The following is a 6,000-nucleotide window of genomic DNA, read 5'->3' on the forward strand; positions in this document are numbered from 1 at the left end:
AGATGTGTGATAGAATGTTCTAGACTGGACACCAAGGGATAACAGATACTTAGAAATTATGAGAGGCTTCTAAAAAAAGCCTGAGTGGACCACAACCCAGGTCTTCATTTCCTGGGTGGTCCGCCGAAGGGCCTATTCACAAGTGTGCCTGCCCGGGGACCTGTCCCCACCACCTGGCCGGGGCCCAGAGCTGGCACGGAGCCACAGCCCCCTCGCCTCTGAGCTGATCCCTCGGGACCAGGGAGGAAAGAAAGTCACCTTTCTTCTGGACTAGAAAAGTCCATCCCACAGTTTCACCATCCCTTACTGACAAATAGGATTTTAAATCCTTTTATCTGGAGACAAACAGAAAGTGTGTGTTTGTGGTGAATAATTTGAGCTGATATTCTTGCCAGCTGTTAAGGGACACATGCAAAAAAAAAAAAAAAAAAAGTCAGTGACATCTGGTCAGCATTGATATTTTGTGACAGAAGTATTTTTTCCTGGGGGGTGTTTTCCAAGAAACCACGTCTCAGAGCCCCGTCTCTCCTCTTCACCGCCCCCTCAGCCCCCAGTCCCCAACCTTTGACCTCCCTGAAAAACAAAAAGAAAGTGATCGTATTGACCAAAGCAACTGCATCCACACGGCCGGGCTCGATCAAACAATGGCGGGCAGTTGCTGTCACAGTCAGAGCTTTCAACCCAACGTTGTCCCCGCACCTGGGCTGTGGTGTCACCCCCAGTCCCGACAGCGGCCTGTTCCACCCTTGTCCTCCTCTGCTTCCCTCCCAACCACCTATATTCTGGGGATTTAGGCTTTAATTTTTTAAACAGTAAATAATGTCAAGTAAAGGCATGAATTAACACTGTGAATTTGTTCTCTGAAATTGTCAAGTCTTTGCCTGATTTTCCCAAGAATGCTAATGAACAGGCAATGAAGGGAAGTTTCTCGGAGAATGCTTTGTTTCCCAGCTGGTGAGTTTCCTTCTCTGAGAGCTGGGTCTGCTAGAATATTCCTTCTCCTCTTGCTCCCCTGAGAAGCCTTTCTCGGCAGGGTGGGCTGGCCGTGGGCGCTCCCCGCAAGGGCCTGCAAGGCCGCACCGTCATGGTGTGCCAGCTTGGGAGCACTGCTGTAGGGGAACCCCCCCCCCCAACCCCACCAACCCCCGGAGCTCAGACCAGGACTGGAGGAGCCCCCGGCAGAGGGACCACCTATGTGAGACTCATTCCACAGATGGGGCAGCTGAGGCCAAGTCCTGCTGTTCTCCGAGGTTCCTGACCCTCTCAGTTCATTTCATGGGACCTCCTGATTCTGGTCTTTGCCGGGGCCACCCTGCACGTGACGGCTGCTCCTCTCCGGAGCACGGGGTGCGGGCGCGGGTGGGTCAGCTCTGCCCACCGTCTCAGGGAGCCCCGCGCTGGTGAGGGGGACCCCTCCTGCCACGCCTCGATGTGGTCTTTCCACGGACGCACGCACAGCCAGTGGGGTAGATCACCAGTCTCAGAAAGCCAACGTGCGGAGAAAAAGCTCTTTCCTGGGGTCAGCACAGGACAGGGAAAGTCGGAAACCACTTTGGTAAACAGAGTTAAACGAACCTCTGCACAAACCAAATTTCAAAGTCCTGATTTCAAGGGAGGGAGAGGGCTCAAAACAGCCGACCCCACACTTTTGACCTCTGTACGTGGGCAATGCTCAGGAAATGGAAACAGCCGTGTTGCTCTGGTTCGATTGTAAGGGGAGGGCTGGCTCGCGTCCTCTTTAAGAGGCTGGGCGAGCGGCCCTTCGCTTTCTGTCTGGCATCCCTGACCTCAGGTGGCCCCAGGTGCCGTCTCCAGCTGTGTGTGTGGGTGCCAGCACATTGCTTTCGCCTCTGGCCATCGCTAGGTCCCTTCAAAATGTCCCGACTAAGCCCCGAGGGGTGAAGGTTGTTCATGAGTAGGTGTGTGAGAGAATGTGTTGCGTGATTTGGTTCAGATGACTGGAAAGTATCCCAGTTCTCGGCCATAATTTACGTACAGAGCATGGAAAGAACGGAACATCGAGTGCCAGAGCAGTAAGGAACCCTCAAGACGTGGAAGGAGTAGAGCCCCAGAGAGCTGAAGGGGCTGGGCTCAGGTCACAGAGCTGGCAGGGGCTGTCTCGAGCGCAAAACCAGGTTTTATGACCGTCCGCCCTGCGTGTATTTCTCTCGCTTTTAATGCAAATCAACAAGATAGTCACAGACGACAGGCACCTTTGAATAAAGGCTCTCACATGGCTGTTGGGTGTCGGACGGCCAACGTCCAGCCCTCACCTGACGTAATTCTGCCACAGCTGCCACCGCGGTCTCAAGGTTCCAGGCGAGCACTTGGCATTTATGTCATTTGTCCTCACAGAACATCTGGAAGGCTCACAGCTTTTGAAGTTGTGACGTACTATTGACTAAAAGCTTCTTTGCGGTCGTGACTTTCTGCTGTCCCCAGTGCTCCCAGCGATGAGGCTCAGGGCTGCACTGTTGAGACAGGGAGAGATCCCTTCTTTCAGGAAAGAGTGCTTTAGGCATGTGTCCCGTCTCTGCACCCCATCTGTGGAAATGTGCAGGTGAGCGTGTGGGTGCCGGTGCACAGAGAAGTTTCTGGGTTCTACCCACAGCCGCACTGTTCTTCCTCTTGAGAAGCTGTGTGACCCAGTGGTCACACAGAGAGAGACACCCCGTGTGGAATCCCTAAGCCACAACTCTTGCTGCATTGTGCCGCACAAGTTGATCCCAAGGGCCCTGAGCTTGATGGATGAGCACCTCGGGTCACAAAAGGCTTGCGCGTGAGAGAGGCGTGCTGCACTCGCACTGTCTGAGGAGGAAAACCGTGGACTCGGACCCATGACCACCTTCTTCCTCACACAAGCCAGCCACTATTCCTCCTCACCCCAATTCTTGAGAATTTGAGAAAGACGGAAGCACTAACTCTGTGCACCTGCCCAAGCTGAGTATAACGTGGACACTTCAGCAAGGACAGCACCTTCCTCCCTCCACTTGGGGACCTTAACAGTATTTCTCTAAGGGACAGGGAATGGCATGTTTTACACTGTTTTTCGGCCATCGTTCAGTTGGCTTTTCTCCCTTCTTGCCCCAGTTTCTATCTAGACAACTGACTTACATAGTCTGGCAGAGACCCTGCCCATCTGAGCCCTAACGCTCCCAGGTGGTAGACAGAGCTGGCTGAGCACGTGTGCACCTGTTGGGTCTGTGCAGGGTCCTTCCCTGGGCTCACTGGGTCCCTTCCAGGGGACCCAGGATGGTTCTGTACAGCTGGGACTTGACTCTCCAGCCACAGTGGCAAAGACACATGTTATGATAGCAAAAGCTACAGTTTCACCTCGTTTTGCCTTCTATAAACCACATAGGCATGTTTTATCTCATTAATCTCAGTAAACCAGGGTCTTCAAGTACAGAAAGAACCATAGAGGGGAGGTAGCAGGAGAGGTAAGCATGGAAAAAATATTTTTAAGGATCTATTTTCAAGATTTGAGTGAGTGAATGTTTAGAAGAAGGTAAAGAAAAAGGTTCTGAATACTTTATGCATGTAGCTGTCACTTTGAAAAGAGTCGTTTCATGGAATGACATAAATTTGAAATACTGTTATGTGTAAGTAGATAAACACAGCTTTGGCCTCCAATCAAACTCGGTAGAGTGGGGGTGTGATCAGTCATCCAACGAGGTAAGTCCAGATTATTAACCTTTGCATTTAAGACGCATCAAAACGGATCAATTTTATTATGGCTTCAGCCAGGTGTTATATTTGTATCACGCAACCTTTATTTTCTATTGTTATATTGTTTTTTAAAGTCTGGATTATTTTTGGTCCTCAACAAAAGGAGGTGCCTCTGGAGGGAGCTTCCCTGCACACCGAGGGGGTGGGCGGGTGCCTGGAATTCTTACTGCAATAGGGTGGGCCGGGAGGCCTCCGCCCTGTGACCTTCCCCCAGGGGGCCTGTGCCCAGTTTGGGTGTGGGGTCATCTCTTAACACCACCAAGAGGGAAAAAACCACTTCTTTGTTGTAAAAAGTAATTTTAGTTTTAAATTCTAAATTAAGCCGTGTTATAGAAAGTTAGAGAAAACAAAATTTCTCAGTCCTAGGATTCATGTCATGTGCTAAGTTTTCTTGTGTCTGCCTTCCCTACATGTACTTTCTGTAAAGTTACAATCGTCCTGTAAACAAGTTACATCTGTTATTTTTTAACCACATTGTTACTAGCAATTTCTATGTGGCTGCCTAGTCTGCAAAACTAGCATTTTAAAAGGCTGCTTAATACTCCATGAAGCATCCACTTTATTTAGAAAAACCTCACTACTACAATGACATTGTGGCCCAAAACCTCACCCTCCCACCCACACTGGGTACTGAGTCCGAGAGCACGGGCATGACCGGTTGTCAGTACACATCACCACGGACCAGATCTCTTGCCCCCCAGACTGAACCAACTTCAGTTCCACTGAGAGAGAACAACTGACTGACGTTCTATGACGTAATAGGTGAGCAATTAGTTTCGTTACACTGGGAGCAAATTTGGCCACCTTCTCATTAAGACTTAACGATTTTTCTCTCACCTTTAATTAGTAGAATGTTTGCTGCTTTCCCGGCAAGTGTCTGATCTTATTATGTGATAAGTGGCCCCTTTCGACATTGCTGTGACTGCCTGGCCCCCGTTGGGACTATCCAAACCCCTCAAGAACAGTGCTACTCTCTGGGTGCCTGGGGGCTCAGTCAGTGAGGCGTCCGACTCTTGATCTCCGCTCAGGTCATGATCTCATGGCTCATGGGATCGAGCCCTGTGTTGGGCTCAGTGCTGACAGCTCAGAGCCTGGAGCCTGCTTGGGATTCTCTCTCTGCCCACCCCCTCTGTCTCTCAAAACAAATAAACAAACACGTAAAAAAACCAGTGATGTTCTCCATCTTTTTGCCACCAAAGCCCCTTTCTATTTTCTCCACAGAGCCTGTGTTCACTTTCACTTTGATAGGTTTTACTGTTTTGTTGATCAAAGGCATGTTCAATTGCCAAAGAGAGCAGCTGTTGAGTGTAGGATGACCAGTGTACCAGTCTGATTTGATGTGATCCCAGCCCAAAGGAAGGACTCTTGTTTCAGCCTTGTTTTAGCCAATCTGTGCAGGCTGGGCGAGAGCTTGGGGGTCCCCATGACGACTCCCCGCTTCTCAGATGACCAGCTCGGTAAGCCTGAATCTCGTGCTACCCTCTTCCTGAATTACTCAGGGGTGCTGTTAGAAAGCACTGGTGGTATGTCTGTTTCCTGGGGTGGTTGAGGCATGGGGAAGGAGACCTCAGTTCTTCCTTTCATCCTGACCCCCAGAGCCCCAGAAAGGTGAGGAAGGTGAAACTCGGGTGCCCAGAGCTCACTCACTTCGACAAAGTCACTTGAGGACTCAGAACTTTGGGGAACTCATGGAAATTGCCCAAATAATCTTCTTGCCCCTGAAGCATTTACAAAGCTGGATCAATGGAGATCATTGCTGGTTACAAGAAGCACCTGTGTGCCAGGAAACGCACTGGGCACTGTCTAAGGGCCCTGTGCTCATGAGGGTTTGAAAGATCTGTGCTTCCATTCTAGGCTCAAGGAACCTGAGATTCCTCGAGGTGAAGTATCTTTTCCAAGGTGACATGGCTGGTAAATCCTAATGCCCAGGTCTGATTTGTGTTTTGTGCTCTTTTCACTGGCTATTTATTGGGCCTGTGGGGCACAGAAACTGTCTAAACCTACACGTCCCTCTGGGATTTCATTATCTTTTCCCTGACACTTCACATTTGACGGTTGGCCCAAGACTCTTGGCCAAGTATGGACTTGGCGTGGTTCAGACAAATTGCCTAGGGATGTATTTTCATTTCTGTGCTTTGTAATTAAAAGATTTTCAACAGCAACTGTGTATTAGAAAACACAGTAAATAAACATTTTTATGAAGCAGGTGATTTGCTTATAAAGGCAGTAATTGATGTAGGGCTTAGAGCAGAAGAAATGGCTTTTTTCCCT

Source organism: Herpailurus yagouaroundi, unplaced genomic scaffold, assembly GCF_014898765.1.
Source record: "Herpailurus yagouaroundi ecotype Mexico unplaced genomic scaffold, PumYag 198, whole genome shotgun sequence".
Classification (NCBI taxonomy): Eukaryota; Metazoa; Chordata; class Mammalia; order Carnivora; family Felidae; genus Herpailurus; species Herpailurus yagouaroundi.